The sequence below is a fragment of the Arvicanthis niloticus genome, chromosome 19, assembly GCF_011762505.2.
Source record: "Arvicanthis niloticus isolate mArvNil1 chromosome 19, mArvNil1.pat.X, whole genome shotgun sequence".
NCBI lineage: Eukaryota > Metazoa > Chordata > Mammalia > Rodentia > Muridae > Arvicanthis > Arvicanthis niloticus.
The window spans coordinates 13,635,977-13,659,252 of NC_047676.1; positions in this window are offsets into that span (position 1 = coordinate 13,635,977).

Sequence of the window (23,276 nt, forward strand, 5' to 3'; positions counted from 1 at the left end):
AGGAAAAGATCTGGTTATGGAAATGTACTAAGTATATAGATTAAAGTTTTACACAATTTTGTAATTCTCTATGTAATAATTTAATATTTAGACAGTGATAACCAATGAAGAGAAGACTCCAGGGAAAACAGAATTCCCATGACCTCACAAGTTACTTGTTAATTTCAAAGGCTACATGACCTTTACCTTGAGAAACCTGCCAGGACCCGCCGTGTCCACATCCTGTCATGTTGGCACCAGCTGTAGTGGGACAATCTGACTCTTAAGTTTCTGATCTAAAGATGCCAGGGAAGGGCACCTCAGGACAAAATATCCTGGAAAGGTTTCACCTCTATCACAATCTGATGTAACAGACAAGAATGTGCTAGTTAGGGTTTTGCTAACTTGACACAAGGTAGAGACACCTGGGATGTGGGAACTTCAGTGAAGAACTCTTTCCATGAGACTGACTTGTGGCCATGTCTTGAGGCATTTTCTTCTTTGCTTATTGATAGAAGAGGGCCCGGCCCACTCCCAGGCAGTGTCATCCTGGGCAGGTTGGCCTGGGCTGTACAGGAAAGACATCTGAACATAAACCTAGGAGAAGGCAGTGAGCAGCATTTCTCCATAGTCCCCACTGCAATTATTGTCTCCAGGTTTCTGCTTGAGCTCCGACTCCCTACAGTGATGCAATATGACGTGGAAGGATAGGCAGATACAGACCTTTTCCTCCCCCAAGCTGTTTTGTTCTGTGTTTCACCATAGCACCAGAAAAAAAGCAATCCAGGTCACAGAAGAATCCAGGGAGTGGGCATTTTGCAGGTTAACTGGGCTGGTTTTTCAGAGCCTAGTGACAATATTGGCAAAGTGTATGAGGAGAGGGAAAAGCCAGATCATTGTGAGAAATTTGATTGGATTCTCAGTCAAGACAATAGGTGCAGGCAAGGTTATTCAGAGGACAGTTGGGGAAATCGAAGTCCAGAGAGTACGCTAGATGATTTTGTTGAGTTAACATTGATTGTCTCCAGTATAATAGTAATTCTTACCTGCTGGAAAACAACATTTTTTTTTTAATTAGGCAAGATGCAGGCAAGGATCAAGTGCTGTGCGGACAGCTGCCTGCTGTCAGCAGAGAGAAATGGGAAGTTGTGTGTGTGTGTGTGTGTGTGTGTGTGTGTGTGTGGTGGTCATCCAAGGGTTCATTGTGTGTGTGAGGGCATCCAGGGATTCATTGTGTAAATCTAGAAATGTCTAATTTAATGTGGCTTTGGAACTTCTCAAAACAACTGGGAAAAAAAGTGCTTTTCAGAAGACAGAGAAAATAGGAAATAGAGTAGTTCTAAAATAAAAATTAAGTCATTTCCTTTTACTTCTTGTTCCCCAAAACAGTGCCTCATAGGTGACAGCAATTTTTTTCTCCTTCTGAACTGTTGCTTAAGGTCATTGTGACACCACTTAGCATGGTGACACTGGCTTTTCTGGCAGCAGGAAAAGATGAAATTTTTATCTTCTCCAAGAACCAAAGTTTAGTACTTAAATTCCTTAGATTGTTTGTTTGTTTGTTTGTTTGTTTGTTTTAATTGAGCTCCATCTGTGCCTAAGACCCTGGAAGGAAAGTAACACAGAGATGAATAAATACCCTGTCATCAATGTGTATAGAATCAAACACGGAAAGATAGACTCAACAAGCACCTTTAGAGTGGCTAACAGCAGCAAGGGAACGCTAGGAGGAGGGATTCTACCGGTAGCTATCCAGCCACCAGGAAACCGTGTGTAAATACAGAGAAGCATACTAACTTCAATAAATTATATGAGGTGGGTGAAAATATCTTTGCCACATCCAAAATTATAACCGAGCATTTGCAACCAAGGATGCTTCTGAGCCAGGGTTTAAAGAGTGTGATGGCTGTTGTTAGTTGTCAACCTGACCACTGCCAGAATTAACAAAAACCCAAGCAGCTGGATATACCTTGTTGCGAACCCCCCACGCTTGGGCACCAAACTGTTGCGCTTACTGGAGCCTGATGTTGGACGCCAAACTGTTGCAGCCCGTACTGCCCGTTCCGGTCCGAGGGTCAGGGTCTAGCGAGAGAGAGAGTGGGGATAAAGGGGAAGAGACGCGAAGAATGGAGACAAGACAGAGATTCTGATCAAGTCTCGTTTATTGAAGGGAATTCTGAGCTATTTATAGGCTTTTGCCACGTGCCTTGCAGGTGTTGATATGACGTAAGCCTTACAGGCGTCTATAGCGTGGATAGCACGTGCACCGCAATGCCTTGCAGGCGTGGATAGCACGTGTGCCTTAAAGGCATGTATGGCGTAGATAGCACGTGGACAGCACGTGAACTGCACTGCCTTGCAGGCGTGACTACCACGTGCACCTTGCAGCTGGGGGCAGTAAGCAGCAACACAAAATATGTGGGATATCAGAGTGTGCTTCAGCTGTTGTAGGCTATTGAAAACCAAATCTTTCGTCAGGGTATATGGTTCCAGATGGCTGCAAAGTTGATCTAGCCGCTTTCTGCTAAAGTCGGCTCCCAACAATACCTGGGAGAGATGTGCTTCCTTTGTTAAATATTTTGAAGTGGGAAGACCAAGTTTGAATCTGGATCTTCTGAGGTGGGAAAAATCTATCTTTAATGTGGGCCACACTTTCTGAAAGACATGGAAGAAAGAAGCTTGCTCTTTGCCTACTTGCTGTCCCTCTGTCTGGCAAGCCCGTCCCTTCGCTGGCATTAGAAGCTACTTCTTCAGGATTCTGGTGTATACTGAAGACCAGCTGAGATGCATGGCCTCATGGACTGAACAACTACTGGATTCTCAAAACTTCCATTGGTAGATAGCCATTTTTGAACTAGTTGAACCACAATTATGTAAGCCATTCTAGTAAACCCCATATACACATATATATGAATGATATATCTCGAGTTTTGGAGACGTTGCATTTCAGCTAGCCATGTACCCTAATAAGACAAGTGCTCAGGAGACATCTTGATATTGAGTCAATTCTAGAATCCATGTGGTGTTCTTGGGTGTGTTAGTGTCAAGGCACTAAGTGGCAGAAGCTAGGTGGCTTCATTTATGTCTTCCAATTGCCTGGGGCTGTTGGCTGCTGTGCCTCTGTTGCTCTCCAGGGACATTTCCCAGCTCACCTCTCTTCCTACAGGAGCAGTTCCACCAGGGAAAGCCCTACTGTGTGAAGCCTCCTTAATTTTCCACAACGTCTATTATTTTCCCAGTGTCCTGCTGACCATAGCAAACCATATAGATAAACTCACATAGAGGCAGACAACACGAAAGCCTGGAATTCATTAGGGCATATTAACGTTCTAACACATGTCAAGTGCAATGGAGGAGAACAGCGTGCAGCAGAAAGCTGGACCGCTCATTGAAAGAGAGATGGGGGTGGTCAGGGAAGTAATGTTTTGAGGGGGAGACGTAAAGTGATACGGATAGTCATGTGACATTCAGGAAGCAAGGCCATGGCAGACAGAGCAAACAGGGAGTGTGTAGGAAGCCGCGGTCAGCGGTGATATATTCGCCATTCCAAGATGGCGCGGACATCGTGTCCTCTTCACTAGTAAACAATTAACTGTGCAGGTGCAAAAAGGCAAAAGCGCGCCAAAAGTCACTGCCCATCCCGGGGCGTAATATGGGGTGATGAGTGGACAGCCAATCAGAAGTGAACACGTCACTCTAGGGTGTATTTAAGCTGTGCCTCTTCCTGTCTTCCTGTCTTTGGCCCTTCCGCCTTTCACGTTTGCTGATACAAGTAAAGCCTCGCTGTGGTGATACCCGAATACTGTCTCACGTGTCTCTCTTCCACGGGCGAAAGGGGACGCGAGAGGCGCGCGGAACAGGAGTGTATGACTCACAAAGCTAAGACTGGTTTTCAAATACTCAAGAAACCACAGGAGCAGCACAGCGGATGAGCAGAGTGGGCAAGGGGCTGGAGGTGAAGCAATGATAGCAACGAGCCTGTAGAGCTAGCAGAAGAGAACACTCGCACGAGCTTGGCAAGCTATGGCAGAGTCCTGACTTTATCCTACAAAATGACAGCCCAGAGCCCTTGTGAAAGAGTGGTGTCATGTTTGCCAGTGTTCTATCAGCATGACAGATCCCTGAGAAAGCCAGCTGTAGGGGGGAAAGCTATTCTTTACTGACAGTTTCAAAGGTTTCAGTCTGAAGTTGTAAGGCCCCCACGAAGGGAGGACCTCACCCAAGCCTCAGGAATTCACGGCCACCCATTAACTCACAAGACACCGAACTTGATGCAATCAGCAAGAGGTATGTTTCAATCATCATGTTGAGGTCAAGACCTGTAGCCCACGCAGGGGCAATGGGGTCTGACCCCGGGGCTTTGGAGACAGAGAAAATTTAAAGGCAAAAACCACAACTCAGGGGGGAACCACAACCCAGGGGGAGTGAAGGAGGGTTATTGGAGAGCACCTGTGGAAATTCCCAGCCCATTATTCAGTTTGTGATAGGGGCCAAGCAACAGTCATGGGGAACATTTTGTATAGGCTATTCTCAAGGAGCCTATTCATAATCAACCATCTATCTTGTGGTCAGCCAAGTTCCTGAAACACAGAGCTCACAACCAAGCTGACCTGCACTCTTGGTTCTGTTCAGTCTGCTAGGAGGTTTTGAGATTTTTTAACCCTTTCAAAGTCACCTAGAGCCATTGTTTCTGAGTGGTGGAGAGCCAGCACAGCATTGTGAGGGTGGATACTGCAAAGCTGCTCACCTCATGGTGGTCAAGAAGGAAGAGTAACACGGAGGGCTCCTGGAACATTGCTATGTCTTTAAGAGCACACCTTACCTTCCTCCAACTCAATCCCACGTCCAGATTTCCACCACTTCCCAGTCATGCCTTTCAATTACTAATCCATCAACAGATGATTCCATTGATGAGCTCCAGCCCCCCAGGAGCTGCTTCCTCCAAAGCCACGCCTCTAAACACTGCAGCATTGATCTTCATCCCCGAGTCATTTGAGGGGACACCTCTTCCAGCAGATAGGTTTTCTGCAAGTGAGTCGATCTGACTTTCATCTTTAAAAGGCTGCTTTGGTCACTGGTGAGGAGACAAACATGGGATCAAGGATACAGGTTGGTATCTGAATGGAATGTGGGGATCCAGGAGAGAATAGCAAGCATTCTTTCTTGAATGTCCTGTGCTTCACACATACAGCATACTCAGCCAGGCAGAGGTGGAAGGAAGCAAACTAGAGAGAAAGCCCTTATGCTGAAGGGAGGGACACTCACTTCTTCTAGCTGGGATATGTGACAGAAAGGCAAAGAGCCCCTGATGATCCTTGGCTTTTGTGCTGAAGTACAGACTGAGTTCAAAAGTTTAAACAAGGAGACTATTGAGACAGGGATTAGTGGTGGCAGGGTACCATGAATTTGCTGGAGATTCATGAGAGATGAATGTGGTGGGTGTGCTACTAAGCTCCTGTGGACCTCCGCCATACACCTGAAGTGAGGTTTGGAGCCTGGGTAGCACGAGTGCACCTGCAGGCCCAAGTACATGGAGGGCTTGGGTAGGAGGATTGTTCAAACTAAGGAGTTTGAGGCCAGCCCGGACCCCACAACACAGCCCTGTCTCACATTAAATATATAAAAGTCTCAGTTAAGTATGGTACTCAATGCCAGTAATCCTAGCACTGTGGCCACTGAGACAAGAGAGTTGGAATTTCAAAGACAGCCTGGGCTTCATAGGCAGATACTGATCCTGAGGAAGGAAGCAAAAAAGAGGAAAAGAAAGAAACAAAGAAAGAGGAAGGAAGGAAGGAAGGAAGGAAAGAAGGAAGAAAGGAGGGGAGGGGAGGGGAGGGGAGGGGAGGGGAGGGGAGGGGAGGGAAGGGAAGGGAAGGGAAGGGAAGGGAAGGGAAGGGAAGGGAAGGGAAGGGAAGGGAAGGGAAGGGAAGGGAAGATAAAAAAGAAAAAGCAAAGGAAGTAAAAAAAAAGAATAGTGAATCATGGTTTCTCCATCAACTTTCAACTGTTCGACTCAGAGTGTTAGTGTTCCCCCGACAAACAAAACTAACAGGAACTCTGTTTATGTATGTGACTAGAAATATATGCATTGCTTCATAGAGTTACGGAGACTGAGAAACTTCACAGGCTGCTGTTGTCTCCAAGCTGTACACTCAGGAAAGTCAGCATACAGGTCAAAGGGCTGAGGTCCAGAGAGCAGTGATCCGTACACCAGCTAGGTTTCATCTCCTGAGAGCCAAAAGCTCTGATGGAGTACCGACATTCCTGCTCAGTCAGAGTGACCAGAGTGACATCAACTTCTCTCTGCCTTTGGCTCTCTGCAAGCCCTCTGCAGACTGGCGGGTATGGGGACACTGGGGAGCATCATCTGCTCTGCTTAGCCACCAATTGGTGATCTCTGGAAACTCCTTCCCAGACGCATCCAAAAATTCTGTTTAGTCAGCTGTCTGGAACTCCTGGAGCTGAAGATGACACATGAACTTAACCATCACATATGAACTTGGAGAGATGGGTTGATCTGTGGGTGGACTTATTCAATGCAGGGGGAGGAAGGCATGAAGTGGGGGTTGGAAATATATAAAAAAAAAAATAAGAGTTATTGTGATTCTGAACTGGGAGTGGAGAAGGCAATGGACATTGAGGAAAGCTGTGATATCATTTGTCCAGCGGTAGGGTGGGGATTGGAGGAGTAACAGTTGGAGAAGTATCATTGGGATGAATGAATTTGGAAGATGAGAATGGAGTGATTTTGGAGCAGAGGCTAGAGTTTGGAGGATGAAAGAGGTCATGGAGCCAACAAGCCAGGCGACTGGATAGATTATTCATGAGAGGAAACGTTCTATGGCAGAGCTACAGATAAAGGCAGTACCCCAGCTTCCGTTCTGTCACTGGGAAACACTGATCAATAGCAGCCTAGCAGAGGGCGGTGGCTTAAAAGGGAAGTATCTCCAATAGGTTTACATAGTGAGCTCTTGATCCTCAGGTGATAGTACCTATCTAGAAGATGCTATGAAGCGCCTTTTTGTAGTTGCTGCCTTGCTAAAGGAAGTATGTCATTAGGGGGTAGACTTTGAGGGTTCACGGAGAGGAAGTGCGTCATTAGGGGTAGGCTTTGAGGGTTCACGGAGAGGAAGTGCGTCATTAGGGGCAGGCTTTGCGGGTTCACGGTGTTGCCCCATTTCCAGTTTGCTTTCTTTGTTTTATGTTTGTTTGAGGGTATAGTTCTCAGCTTCCTTCTGCAGCTGCCTGCCACCATGTCTCCCCAGCTACTAGGATCCTCCCCTGGACCCATAAGCCCAAGTGAACTCTTGTTGCTTTCTCTCATGGCATTGAGGGGACTAAGAGCTAGACACATCCTAGACAGGTAGACAGATAAGGAAAGGTACCGTGGGTAGATAAGAACTTCAGGCTTCTTCCTTACCTTCTTGACCTGAGACAAAAGGACCACCCTTCGAGCTGACTGATCTAGGCTGGTCAGATATACTAAAGGATGGTTCTGAACTTGTTTACTTGAAGCTGTGGGTCCGTCAGCTCCCTTTCTATTTCTAAGTTGACTATCCCAAAGCTAGGGAAGTGTTTATACCACCATAAACAGATAGACAAATGTTAACCTAAAGCTGTGGCCTTATCCATTTCTCTTGCTTTATTTAAGCTGACCTACACAAACTAAGAGGAAGGAGACCCATCTCTAGCCACCAAAACCACTTAAACCCCCAAATCCCCTGGGGGGAAAATGGATTTTAATTTCTTAGTTCCATCTCTGCTGTTTGAGGAATCTTCTCTGTGTGCTTTGCACTCCCCCCCCATTGTGTGTGTGTGTGTGTGTGTGTGTGTGTGTGTGTGTGTGTGTGTGCACGCGTGTGCATGTACATGTGTGTGTGGTATATGTGTGCATCTTTACTTTTAATAAAGTTTCTCACCTGTTTCTTCCAATTGTGTCTAAGATTTTTCCAGCCTTTTAATCAGATCCTTAGATGGTAATAGCATTTTGTCACAGCAACAGAAAAAAAATAACTAATACAGGAAGAAAGAATTTATTTGTCTTATACTTCCGGGTCACAGTGCATCATTGAAAGGAGACTGAAGCAGAAACCATGGGGAAACACTACTTGCTGACTAGCTTGACAGCTCATGCTTAGCTAATACAGCTCAGGACCACTTGCACAGGGAATGGTGCTACCGATGGTGGGCTGAGCCCTCTTAAGACAATCCCTCAAAGTCAGGTTCACAGACCAAACTGATAAAGACAATGACTCAGTAGCAATTGTTTTTCAGGTGATTCTAGGGGTGTGTGTGTGTGTGTGTGTGTGTGTGTGTCACAAACACACAATGACAGATTAAGCATCACAGGAATCTCAGGGCAGCAGGTAGAGAGGAGTGCATTGCTGAATGAGATAAAAGATAAGAAAAGTTTTTCTGACGTTTGAGGAAGAAGAACCAGCAAAGTTCACGAAGACAATGATTATCTCCGTGGGGCCATGTTTGCAAAGCTCACATGGCCGATTATTATTTACATGTAGCCATATTTTGCTTCCTCACAGATTGTTGGCCATGCTCAACATTATTAAGTTTGCTAAATAAGAACCACGTGCACACTTTATTATTTATGACATCTAATACGTTTTAATTATAGAACTACTGCAAGAAATAATCTCACATATCTCACTTATCTTTGGATGCTAGTTTTCATTTTGAGTTAAACCCATTTAAAATTAGTTTGATCTCCTAGAAACATCAGAGAGCCTACACCCATGAGGTCTCATCAGCATGGCTGCAGAAACAAGACCTGAACAAAGATACCTAGGGACGTGCTAACACAGACGTGGGAAAGCTTGAGGGGTTTCAACCCAAGACAGAGAACTGCCATCACCTGGGAAAAGCTGATGGTGAGAGAAAGGTCATCTCACAAATAGGAAGAACTACCCTAAAAGGGAGAGCTAGTCTATCATGATTTGGGAGGTGAGAAAGTACCACCTTACTCTATGAATATTCCATGAACCTCATACATATTCATAAAACATCCTCCACATAGGATGCATTGTGTTGCTACGCCATTTTAAGACGCCCACTCTAATTTCTGTCTGGAGTGCTGTGTGTTTTTTGCTTTTCTAAATCAACTTCTGCTTAAATAGACTGTGTTTCTCAGCTGAATGCTTTACCTCAGACAAGAACTGAGGCAAGCTGGGTGTGGTGGCACACACCTTTAAACCCGGAACTGGATAGCTAGAGGCCCAAGAAGCCCTTTTTGGGGCAGGAAGAGAAAAGGAGTTGGGGCCTCACATGAGCTGAGCTGTGGTGCAGCAAAGTTCTGTCCTCTGAGGGCACACTCTCTTCATTCGGCTATCCAAGTCTCAGCAGTAGCTCAGGCCTAGAAACTGGACAAAGGGTTGATATTTTATGGATGGATGGTCATTCATCCTTGATTATGTGTAAACTTCACACAAATGCATTCCAGCTGGGATGGGCCTCTTCCTGACCTGAGGTGAAGAAGCCTGGGGCAGCACAGTGTCTTATCCAAGGCCTCTCACACTTTGTTTTCTCCATCCTTTAACCTTCTTGTCTCTGCAATAACACATCTCAGAACATAAACAGTTGCTCTCCACCCCATCTCCAGGAAATCTTATTGGAAGGAGCCCCCAACTGAGTCACAATAGATTCCTTCGATTATTAAGAAGCAACTCTCTGGGCTCCCAAAACTTAGGAGACAGAGACAGGTGGATCTCTGTGAGTTCAAAGCCAGTCTGGTCGACAGAACAAGTTTCAGGATAGCTGGGGTTACACAAAGAAAACAAACAAAACCCAAAAGAAACAATTGCTCTTAAAGAGGACCTGAGTTGGCTGCCCAGAGCCCACAATGGGCAGCTCATAACAACCTGTAACTCCAGCTTCGATCCAGCGCCCTCTTCTGGACTCTGCAGGAACCTGCACTCATGTGTACATACTCATGTGCAGATACAGACACATACATATAATTTTTAAATATAACAAAAAAATTTTAAAGCAAAAAAAAATTCTGCTATTCTATATTTAGCAGTGAGGAAAGGCACATCTGGTAGTGACTTAAAGTAAGACCAAGATGACAAAGAATCATTTGTATTGTCTGGGCATGGAGGGCACTCTTGGCTACAGGTATCAGTGGGCAATCAGTGCACCCCTCTCATGGGTGAGTCCAGGGATCAGAACATGCATATTGAGGAGCATCAGGAGGTTGATGGCTTAAAGTGTAAAATGAATGTGTGAAGCAGGAGCTCTCAGATCATCAGGGAACAGGACCTTGCTCTGCTCATGAATGATTGAGTCTGTTGCCTTGAAGAAGTCATATGATCTCTCGTTACGTTTTATATTCAGCCTTGAAGGATTCTCACAGTCAGATTTTCAATGCTTTAGCTTCCTGTCTGTATCAGTACTGGTTGGGTTCTATCTGTAACCTCTGTCTTGCTGTGATGATGTTATTGCATAGTGGCTCTTACTATATACGCTCCTGTGAATCAGTTTAGAGCTCAGCCCAGTCTGAGCACAACACAGGTGGGGGTTTTTACATCAGAGGATGCAACGTTTTTCTCCTATACTTCCTTTCCAACATTAAGTGTTCTTATAGCATAAAAACTACCTGGAATCATCCCACAAAACTGGACTTCATTGTGTAGACAAGGCTGGCCTCAAACTCACAGAGATCCACCTGCCTCTTGCCTTCCAAGTGCTGGGATTAAAGGTGTGGGCCACCACACCTGGCATATGTTATTAACCTTTTATTTAGTTTTCTTTCTTCTTTCAAAGGCTGATAGAAGCACCCTGGAGGAACAGCTGGGTGAGTAGGTGCTTCACACATTGGCTCCTTTTTATTCAACAGTATTTTTTCCAGCTTATTTATTCCTGTCTCTTTTCTATAAGCAGCAGAAAGAAGTCAAGTGCATCTTCCACACCTTCTCTGGAGTGTGAATGACCATAGTCGGTGTGCAGATAGACTTTCTACCTAATTATGAAGGTGTCCTTTCTCACATCTTCCAGCAATACTTGACTTTAAGTTCCCATCAGTGCCCATTCCAAGGGCCACTAGGCCTCTAGTAACTCAGTTTCCTCTAGCATGCTTCCTAAGGTCAGCTCCTTTCCCGCCACCTAGTCCAAAAGTCACAGGCAAGCTCTTTTGGCAGCACCCAATGTCTAGCACTGGAAGAGATCCTGGCTATCTAATGTTGTTTAACCAACCATCTCAAACTTAAGCATTATTGATTTTGCAGTTTAGACAGATCTTAGCAGGGCAGGGCAGGGCAAGGCAGGTTTACCAGAGCAGGAGATGGAGTGGTTGAAAAATAAGGTGAAGGAGGTCTCTTATAGTTAAAGATGGGGTGACAAGCAACTTCAGATAGTTAGCCTTGGGTTTTGACATCATTTTGCCATGTGGAAGTGTGTGTGTGTATGTGTGTGTGTGTGTGTGTGTGTGTGTGTGTGTGTGTGTATTTCATATATATAATGCATATATGTATAATATATTATATATGATATATGTGCATAAATATATATTTATATAAATATATAAATATTATATATATATAAATATATATTTATGCATATATATATATATATATATATATATATATATATATACACATACACATTTTTAAACTATGGCAACAGCTTCAGATTAGTGAGACTTTCACATGCTATCTCAGAGTACGGTAACCCAAGAGAAAAAGCAGTTATGACCTTGGTTTGTATGTCCATGCAGTATCTTTTACACATCACCCTATTCATTAGGCGTAACCACTGTGGCTAGCACATTCTCATGAGAATTAGATCTTACCTTTTCAGGGAGAGGTATCAAGAATTTGCAACTTGATGTAAAATTGCCACCTGCACAGAACTGCAAATGAACATTGGAAACACATTCTACAGCTAAACTTCCTCTGCGAAGAAAAATTCTGAGTAATTCCATACTGAAAGGTAAAGGGAGAGGGTGCATGGTGGATTACCGGGGGGGATGGTTAGCAGTCTGGCACAAGCAACTACAAGTCAGAAGACATTAAGCCCTGGACCATGTTGTTATGAGTAAAGAGAAAATGAATATGGAAGAATCCAAAGAAATGAGACTAGGAGGAGATAGTAGAAAGGGAGCAATAAGTAGGGCACAATGTAGGATTCCATGAAAAGTGTCTAATGACAGGAAGCCAATGTGGAATAATGATGGGTCATGCCACCTAGAATGGGTGTGTCCATACAGGAAGGTAAGGTGTAGAGGAGTTTTAATTCAGCAACATGTTTGCTTTGGCTGGAATACAGACATTGGTTTAGTGCACACTTTTAATCTCAAACAATGTAGGTAACATTAGCTTATCCAAGGAAGTAGCTGTAAGGCCCCCATGAAGGGAGGACCTCACCAAAGCCTCAGGAATTCGAGGCCACCCAATAATTCACAAGACACCAAACTTGATGTAATCAGCAAGAGGTATATTACGATCAACATGTTGAGGTCAAGACCTGTTGGGGGCTGACTTTTAGCAGAAAGCGGCTATCAGCTTTGCAGCCATCTTGAGCCATATACCCTGACATGAGACTTGGATTACAATAGCCTACAACAGTTGAGCACACTCTGATAATCTTGGTTTAGATACCTTGAGTGTGTGAGATTAAAGGTGTGTGAGATTAAAGGTGTGTGACTTAAGAGTGTGACTTAGAAGTGTGGAGATCAGATTTAGAGACAAGACCCAAGGGCATGATTAAAGGTGTGACCAAAAGGCATGGCTTAGAAGTGAGACATATAAAAGGCAGAGGTAGACGGTAGAGAATCAGAATATATAGAGAGAATCAGACACTTAGAGGAAGAGAGACTGAAGAATAAACGGGATTGAAACACACTCTGTCTGGTATCCATTCTTCGAGTCCATCCTCTCTCTCTCTCTCTCTCTCTCTCTCTCTCTCTCTCTCTCTCTCATCCATCCCCCCCCCTCTCGCTGAACCCCGACCCGTGGACTGGACGGCAGCTTGGACCGGGATACAGTGGCCACCAAACTCGGCGCAGGCCGCGACATATTTTGGCACCTGAATGTGGGGCTAGTGTGGTTCCCGACAAAGACCCATAGCTCACGCAGGGGCAGTGGGGTCTGACCTCGGGGGGCTTTGGAGACAGAAAAAATTTAAAGGCAAAAACCACAACTCAGGGGGGAAACTACAACCCAGGGGAGTGAAGGAGGGTTATTGGAGAGCACCTTTGGAAAGTCCCAGCCCATTATTCAGTTTGTGACAGGGGCCAAGGAACAGTCATGAGGAACATTTTGTATAGGCTATTCTCAAAGAGCCTATTCATAATCAACCATCTATCTTGTGGTCAGCCAAGTTCCTGAAACACAGAGCTCACGACCAAGCTGACCTGCACTCTTGGTTCTGCTCAGCCTGTTAGAAGTTTTTGAAAAATTTTAACCCTTTCAGGTTTAGTACATACTTTTAATCTCAAACAATGTAGGTAACATTAGCTTGTCAAAGGAAGCAGCCATGTTTGAAAGTGGGATCTTATTGAGGGGCAGACAAAGTGATGAATCAGAGAAAGATTTGACGGAATGAGTCAGAGATAGAATAATCCCAACTCTCATGAGAACAGAAAGGAAAAAGAGAGGTGTAGGGTTATGGGTCCTGCATCTTCTTCGCCACAGGTCTGGGCCACTCCTGGAGACAGGATGGGGGAAGTGACCAGCACTTACCCCTCACTGTCACTGTGTGGGTGTAGGGCCGTAGGGCAGCCCCGGGAAATGGTTCCAAGGGTGGGGCATGCAGTCTGAGGTGTGGGAAAGCTGGAGCTGGCTCAGGGGTCCCCGGGCCTACAAGGAGGCTGGGGCCATCTGGTTCTCAGGCTCTCAGACACCTAGGCATTGCTGGGAGCCGTGGAAGAGCAAAGAACAGAGTGGAGGCCCACAGGCAGGGGTGGAGGGTGGGAGGAGGAGCCCTGGCTGGTGAGGGAGAAGAGTCCTTGGCTTAGGCTTTGGCTTGGCTTGGTGGCAGCCTTGGCTGGGATCACAGAGAGGCCTTCTAGGGGAGATTAGATAGTGGTTCTGTAGGCAAAGGCCTTCTCCATGGCTTCCCATGGCAGATCCTGATGAAAAGAGGCAGTCCATGGTTTTAAGGCATTTATTGTTATGGTAAAAAGTAGATGAGTAAAACCATACCCCACTTCTCAGGGCAGGCCTGAGATTAAACACCCTTTTCATGGAGAAGTGTCTGGAAAGGAGAGTTTATTGACTAAGTCCTTCAGGTCTTTAGGTACCTCATTAAAATGGAGATCTGTCTTGAGTCTATGTAATTATAGGTCATGTCCTCTACCTGTGGAAGGGTTTGGGGGATTGCCCTTACATAATTGATGGCCACAAACCTATGGATGACTTCGGCCTCATGCCAGGAGCCTGGTGCCTGGGAACAGCCAAAATGCCTATCATCCCTTTAGGGTTTTGATCCTTAGTTCAACCAGAAATGAGGCTACCTTTCACAGTCCTACAGAGAGGCTACTTAAGAGTGAGCAGAGAGAGTCACTCAGTTCAGTTGCATGGAGTTTGAGTTTGTTCAGTCAGTTGGGAGTGAATGCAGTGCGGGAGTTCATTTGTGAGTTTATGCAGTTCAGTGGAGGTCAGCAGAGGCAGTTGAAGCCAGAGAATTGTTGGGAGCTGCAGTGAGCGTGTCAACATTCGCCATTACAAGATGGCACAGGCATCCTGTCCTCCCACTAGTAAACAACTGACTGCGCAGGTGCAAAAGGCAGAAAGCGCGCCAGAGTCACTGCCCATCCCGGGGCGTAATATGGGGTGATGAGTGAACAACCAATCAGAAGTGAACACGCCACTCTAGGGTATATATAGCAGTGCCTTTCCCGGGCTTTGGGTCTTTCCGCTTCTGCTGTTACAAGTAAAGCCTTGTCTGTGGTAATACCCGAATACTGCCTCACTGTCTCTCTTTCGCGGGCGAAGGGGACACGAGAGGTGCGCGCAACAGAGAATAAGAAGGAGACAGAAGATGAGAACAAATTGCCAGAGTTAGCTTGAAGCCAAGCAGAGCAATTCAGTGAGAGGCTAAGAAAAGACAGTTTTAATCTGTCAGCTTGGAGGGGAGTTTGAGCCAGAACAGCTGAGTTGATTGAACCAGCCAGCCAGAGTTCAGAAAGAGCTAGAAAGGGTGAGTTTATTCAGCAGTAAGCCCCTGAGACAACAATTCTAACTCCCCACCTCTTGATCACTCTGGGGCACCACTTTTATTTGAGTGAAAGAACGTAGAGGAAGTAGCAATCTGAAAAGTTTGAGTCTAGGTTTCCAAAGGCCTTGCCTGTCTGGTTGGGTTTCTCAAGACCTGGTCAATCGCTGTGTAAACTTGAAGAAGCACTAGATTGAAGAAAGCTCAGCTATCCCTTTGAGAGGATCTAACCATGTGAAAAACTGAAATAAGACCCAATAAAGTGACCTGGGAGTTTACTGAAGAGACAGAAAAAGTGAGCATTAAGATTGCCCAGGTGTGCCAGGCAGTGGTGGCACACGCCTTTAATCCCAGCACTTGGGAGGCAGAGGCAGGCAGATTTCTGAGTTCAAGGCTAGCCTGGTCTACAGAGTGAGTTCCAGTACAGCCAGGGCTACACAGAGCAACCCTGTCTCAAAAAAATAAATAAATAAATAAATAAAGATTGCCCAGGGCCCAGCTCACATTAACAACCTCTAGAGCAGTGGTTCTCAACCACTTTAGGGGTCAAATGACCCTTTCAGGGGGGTTGCTTAAGACCATCGGAAAAAAGTAGATATTCACATTATGATTCATAACAGTAACAAAATTACAGGTATGAAATAGCAATGAAAAGATGTTGTGCCCCTGATTTGGGCCTTGTGGACAAACCCGAGCTTGGCTCGAGTTTTTGCGGCCTTGTGGGAGAGTCTAAGCCTGGCTCAAGTTTGAGACCTGTCTCAGTCACTTCCATCCCAGAGTCACTCAACTGGACCTGTTTGGCCCTGCTTCTCCTCAGCTGTTGCTGATATAGAGCTTTGCCATTGGCCCTGTCAGTCATCCCATACACTCCGTCATCCTTCCCCACCTCCTACATCATCTCACCCCTCCAAAACCCCTCCTCCCTATGCTCCCAGTTTATATAAACAAGAGGTTGTTACATTAAAGTTGACAGGCCTCCTGGCTGGGTGTATTTCTTTGGGTCTTTGACACTCACCATCCCACTCAGCTCCTGAGAGCCCCAGCAGGACCTGCCGGCTTTAAGGATTTATCATTGGTGGTCACCACACCATGAGAAACCACACATTAAAGGGTCACAACATTAGGAAGGCTGAGAACCACTGCAGAGTAACCAACTAAATCAACTGTTTACTTTAGCCAGTGTGACAGTTAATATTGTCAATTTCACACCATCTGGTGACTGACTTTCTTGATTAGGTTGAGATGGGAAGACCAAAACTATATATGCATAGCATGTCTTGGTTTGGAATAACTTGTTGAGCAACATTTCTTTTTCTCTTCCTGACTCTATGACATTGACCGGTTTCATGCTCTAGTGCTGTTTTCTTTCTCCACCATGGTAGACAATACCTTCAAACTGTGAACCAAAATAAACCTTTTTTGGTCAGATGTTTTGTAACAACACCCAAGAGAGTTGTTCATATAGTCATGGATGCTGGGGATGATTTGTTACACAGCAAAGCTAGCTGTTACAGCAAGTTACGTAATTCCTATTCTAAACCTCAGTAGTCTCACTTTAAAGTAGAACTTGCATGGTGGCTACTGGGATGATGAACACATGGCGATGGTGATGTGTTTGGCAGTAAGACTGACACATATGTGGTGAACACATCTGGCAGACACAATTAAATGACAGGCATAAAGAAAGGAGAGTGAAGGTGCTGGGGACAGCATACAATGACAAGCACTGCCTGCGGCAGGCCGGAATGGAGACATCTGAGAAGCCCTCGGCAGCTCCTAATAAAGAGGATGGTGTCTGGGACCCTGAGAAGCAGGAGACACATTCCTCCAGGGGACCCATCATCTGAAATAAAGGACTGCCTGCAGTAGGCCAGGATGGAAACATCTCAGTAGCCTGCAGCAGCTCTTTGTAAAAAAAACCAGTTGTTCCCTTTTCTCCTAACCTTAGCCCTGGACAACAGCTGTATAGATTTCATCTGTGCTTGACTGCTTTCCAGTTAGCCTCAGTGTGCATAATTGTTCTATTATATCTGACTTTCTTACTTCTTTTTCCTTCTGCTCTGGTGAATTCTGTGAAACTGGATGGTCCTTGATGTAATGATTCTTAAACAATTAAAAACTGAGGCCCCGGGGCACAACATAGCACAGTTCTAATGGCCCAGGTGCATGCTGTGTGTTTTCATCTTGGAAACAATGCAATAACTGCACAATGGTAGTTCCAGATTAATGGTTGACTTGCAAAGAAAGTTTGAAGAAATTATTAGAAAATGAAATAGAGCCAACACTGGGACCCCAAGAAAGGAAAAATCTACTGAAGTTATGAAATAAGTTTTACACAACATTTAAGAGTGGTTCCTAGATAAGGAAGTATAGAATACATAAAATTTTATATTAGAAAAACTAAGTCAGAACACTGGGACTCTTAGGAGAGTCATTGTGTGCAATGCACAGAAGTAGAAAGCTAGGGGAACTACTGAGTTAAGGGTTAATTTGATTTTTTCGGGCCACTGCCTGACAGCTTTGCCCATGTCATTTATCATTAGAGCTTCACAGGAAAATCAAGTAGCTGACCTCAGAGCTCTGAAGTATAATAAGTTAAAAGTTAAAGTTTAAATAATGATAAGTTTGCAATTATTATTATTTTGTTAATAGTTATTATTATTTTATTAATAGGGAAGCTTGAAACTTTGGGGAACAATTGTAATTCTTAATTCTTTGTGGGACGTGGTTATTCTTTTGAATTTGATTTGGCAATGATTATAGAATGTCTTTTTTTTTTCTGCCTGCTTTTGGAGTATCTATAAAAGACTGGGGCAAGAGAAAGAGGGAGATGCATGTGAGGTGAATGTGGTGTGTGTGTGTGTGAGAGAGAGAGAGAGAGAGAGAGAGAGAGAGAGAGAGAGAGAGAGAGAGAATGAGAGCAGATGAGAGAGCATGTGAAGAGTGAGTGAAGAGAGAATGAGAGGTGTGTATGGAGACTGTGTGAGTGAAAGGAGAGTGCATGTGGTGTGTGTGAGCTGTATATAAGACGTGTGTGAAGAGTGTGTGTGAGTGTGAGAGGGGAACACACAGAGGTGTGTAGAAGTTTGGGAGTTCAAGAAAAGAAAAGCTCACAGGAGAGAAGCAGAGTGTGCAGGAGGATGCAGAGAGTGTGTGTAAGGCCCCCACGAATGGAGGACCTCACCCAAGCCTCGGGAATTCGTGGTCACTCATTAACCCACAAGACACCGAACTTGATGCAATCAGCAAGAGGTATATTTTAATCAGTATACTGAGGTCAAGACCCATGACCCACACAGGGGCAGTGGGGTCCGACCCCGGGTCTTTGGAGACAGAGAAAATTTAAAGCCCAAAACTACAACTTGGGGGGGGGGGAACCACAACCCAGGGGAAGTAAGGGAGGGCTATTGGAGAGCACCTGTGGAAAGTCCCAGCCCATTATTCAGTTTGTGACAGAGTACAAGGAACAGGCTATTCTCTAAGAGCCTATATGTAATCAGCCATCTATCTTGTGGTCAGTCAAGTTCCTGGTATCCAGGGTGTACAGGCACGCTAACTTGAACTCCCAGCTCAAACCCTATTCAATCTATCTTATGGTCAGTTTTTAGTTCCTGGTACCCATGGTGCACGGTCACTCTGACCTGAACTCTCAGCTCTGAACTCCTATCTTATCTATTTTGTCTTGTGGAGAGCTAGCTTCCTAGGACCCAGAGCGCAGAACAAGCTGATCTGCACTCTTGACTCCATCTGCGGAAGGTTTAAAAAATTTTAACTCTTTCATGTGCAGCCTCAAGTTGCGAGCAAATGAGTGAGAGAGAAAGAAAGCAGAGAGTGAGAGAGAAGAGAAACTTTAAGCCTTGAAAAATTGCCTGTCAGCTTGTACCCAAAAAAGTAGTCTGTGTCTATTTATTATGTGCCTTCCAGATATCCCTGCTTCCAGAGTTCCAGTTGAGAACTCTGATCCTGTGTTGAAGCTGGACCCTGACATGAAGGAATCACCTTAGAAATCTGGGCCATGTTCATTTTGTGAGTTTTCTCGATGTTTGTCCCACTGGACTGGTCCATCTTCACAGTAAGTGTCACAGATCTCTTTTTGTTGTTGTTGTTGTTGTTTTTCTTTTTGGCTTAAAGTCCTCTTACTTTCCTTCTCACCTTTCTTCTTCCAGCGTCCTTCAGGACACATGCGGATGACACATAGACTGCGACTGTCAGAACGGTCTTAATCTTTCTGTACTGGCTGGTTTTGTGTGTCAATTTGACACAAACTGGAGTTACCACAGAGGAAGGAAGGATCCTCCCTTGAGGAAATGCCTCCATGAGACCCAGCTGTAAGGCATTTTCTCAATTAGTGATAAAGGGTGGGAGGGCCCATTGTGGGTGGTGCCATCCCTGGGCTGGTAGTCTTGGGTTCTATAAGAAAGCAAGCTGAACAAGTCAGGGGAAGCAAGCCAGTAAGCAGCATCCCTCCAAGGCCTGTGCATCAGCTCCTGACTCCAAGTTCCTGCCCTGTGTGAGTTCCTGTCCTGACTTCCTTTGGTGATGAACAGCAATGTGGAAGTGTAAGCTGAATAAACCCTTTCCTCCCCAACTTGCTTCTTGGTCATAATGTTTTGTTCAGGAATAGGAACCCTGACTAAGACACTTTCTTATATTTAGATATTATATTTTCAGCCATGCTCCAAGTAGCTTCATATAATTCTGTTTTCTTTTCAAATTCCACTGAGGTAGTGTTGGTGTTTTGTCTTTTGAAGCCAAACAGTAACTGAACAGGACATACTTAATAAATTAGGATTAATTTATTTTTTTTTATGGTTAGTGTTGAACTTTAGAGTGTTTCTTTTTCTAACCTGGAAGCTGACTAAATTTCTTCAATGCTAAACCATGCTCTGAATCTCCACGAGATCACACTTTTAGGCATTATTAATTTCATTCTTTTTTAATTCGCCACTTTATTTTTAGTTACCTTTTATTCTATGAGAGAATGAAAAGACTAATCAAGCTACAGACACACACCAAGTAAATGCCAAGGTGTCTTGGCATTAGTAGACCCTGCTTACTGACTGTCCATCAACCCTAGTGGGCACTGTTCCCACTCAAAGGGATGAGATGTATCCTAAGAAAATTAAACATATGAACAGGGCTGATGAGGTCGATCTCTGGAACTGATTATCAGAATTCCATCTCTAGGACCCACCTGTGAAAGGAGCAAGCCAATTACCACAGGCTCTGATATCCAGTTTTCTCTCTCTCTCCCCTCTCTCCCCTCTCTCCTTCTCTCTCTCTCCTCTCTCCCCTCTCTCCCCTCTCTCCCCTCTCCCCCCCACCCTCTCTCTCTCTCTCTCTCTCTCTCTCTCTCTCTCTCTCACACACACACACACACACACACACACACACACACACACACACACACACACATTCAAAGGGAGGATCTAGTATCAGGTTCTACACCTTAAAGCTAGCAACTAGCTTTCATTTTCCCATGCTCATTTAGCATGAGCCTTCCCCATACACACTTCCCCAGGGTACACACTTCTCTCCCTTCCCCACCACACCCCTCACTGCTGTTTGCACTACCTCCTTAACTCAGAGAACATGATGTTCTATCTCCACCTAAAGCCTCCTCTCCTTTTCTCCTTCTGGGGTGACTTTCTGTTTTGTTCTTTTCCTCCACTCACACCTATTCACTACACATACATGAAACGTAGAAGCTAGGATGCACATGGCAGCTAGGACGCACATGGCAGCTAGGATGCACATGGCAGCTAGGACGCACATGGCAGCTAGGACGCACATGGCAGCTAGGACGCACATGGCAGACAACAGTTGTGCTTATCTCTGTGAGCCCATGTTCCTATAATTTTATTTATCTTTGTGGCTGAATAAAATTCCTTTCTGCAGAGCTTCTGCAGGTTTGCTATCCACTCATCTGTTGGACATGTAGGGGATCCCATTTCCTTACTATTGAGACCAGAGTGACATAAACACAAATGTCCCTTGTGTGCAAGCCCACAGTGATGTAGCTGGGACCTGTGGTCATCCTGTTTTTAATTTTTTGAGAAAACACACCAATTTCCAAAGTGGTTATATTAGTTTATACCTCATCATAAGTCCCCCTTTCCTTACATCCGTGATATCATTTGTTGACATGACAGCCATTCTGATTGATTAGTATTTACCATTCCTAATCAGGAAAATGAAAATTATAAGGATATTATTAATTTACATTTTAAAAGGAAAAGGAAGGTCCAAGGTGATGGCTCATTTGCTAAAGACTTGCCAACCAGGTGACCTGAATCCAGTCCCTGGAACCCGCACAGAGGCAGGAGTGAAGTGACTTCAGCAAGTCATCCTCTGACAACGTGCGTGATACGTGGCATGAACACCCTGTGCAGGTGTGGCATGCACCTTGTCCATAACTGAACATTACTTGTACCTTTAGATATTTGCATTTCAAAAGACAATTTACTTGTACTCCTCTAGAAAGGAAAATCAAACAGATAAAAATAGAACAAGATGTTAGCAGAGAAATATCCTTCTCAGTAATAAACAGATGCCAGATTACTCCACTGCCATTTTCAGAACTATATCACACACACACACACACACACACACACCTTTCCCCAAAATAGGAATGGATTATGGCTGAGGAAGTGCAGTCTCCTTGCCAGGTGGGGCTGTTCTGTGATTATGGAGGAGGCGGTACTGGAGGGAAAATATCTTCTGAATCGAGTCACTTCTCAGCAAAACATCAAACCAAATAAAGCTCACGTGCCATGCCGCTTAGCAGTGGTACTGGGGGGGGGGGGGCACACGACACTTTCCAAGCCATTTCCTCATCATAAATGGGGTGGGGTTCCCTTTGGGTACAAGTTTGCAGAGAGGATCTTCAGTGCTGACCAGTGGAATTTCTGCCAAAATATTTCTCCGTAACAATGAAAATGAAGGCATTTCCTCCCTGCTTGCTTTCCTTCAGTCTCATGAGATCACAGGCTCTCCCCAGCCCTCTCTGAGGTTGCGGTTCCAAAGCAAATCAGGCAGATCAGTGACCAGTGGCAGCTTGCTCACCAGCACACTCTGTGTTACAGATGGCCTCAAGCACCACAGGTTTCGAGGTCAGGCACACTTTGTAGACAGGCAAAAGACACTGTTCACCATGAAGACATTTCAGGTCCTCATATTTATGTGGTTTCATATACAGTCCTCTATCTTTGCCCTTATCTGCTTCCTTGAAGCAACATAGGGTGTCAGTAAAGGCTGACACGGCTGTGCGGTCAGATGGCCAGGGCTCTGCTTTCAGACTTGGTGAACAAATACAGATGGCCTTCTGCATCCAAGAGTTCCATACCCATGGACTCAAACAACCTCAAGCTAAGAAATAAGAAATCAGGATATGTTACTCTTTGAATAATGTACTCAACATTTACGTGGCATCAGGATAAGTAGTCTAGGGATGATAACCACATCCAGGATGTTGTGTACAGGAGATATGTAAACACAATTCCATTTCCCACACGACTCAGACACCTTAATTTGCCTGTGTATGGCCCCTGGAACCAATCTTTGAGGATTCTGAGGAGGCAGCAGTAGAAAAAAACAATGCCTGGATACCATGATGCACAAGGTAGTGACACCCAAACACAAGGAAAGCAGCCCTCTGTGACAGACTGATTTCAGAGTCACTTAGGTAAAGACCCTCCAGTAGTGTAGCTGGCTTATATGGTCAGCCTATTTCCAGTGTTTAGAAGAATGAAGAATTTCCATACTGGCTCCTATAGTGGGTTACATTCCACCAGCAGTGTACACAAGTTCCTGCCAAGTCCTGCTCGGCCACAGCAGGGAAAGTGTGACATGGTTCCTGCCCCTGGAACAAAGCCAGCAGGACATAGGCCTCCACCAGTGTTGCTGGTTGCTATAGGTGTTAAGGCTTGTTTGTATGTATACATACATATATGTATGTGTGTATGTATATTTTACTTTATGTTCTTCAGAGGAATGTCCTCTCTGCCAAGGTGAATGACTCCATGATAATCAGAAACAGCATGAGTCCAGGAGGCAAGAGTGTAGTCTCAGCAAAATGGTAGAAAGATGGTAGAAAGATGTGACCTTCAGGACAGCCCTTAAGGCTGTGGGGA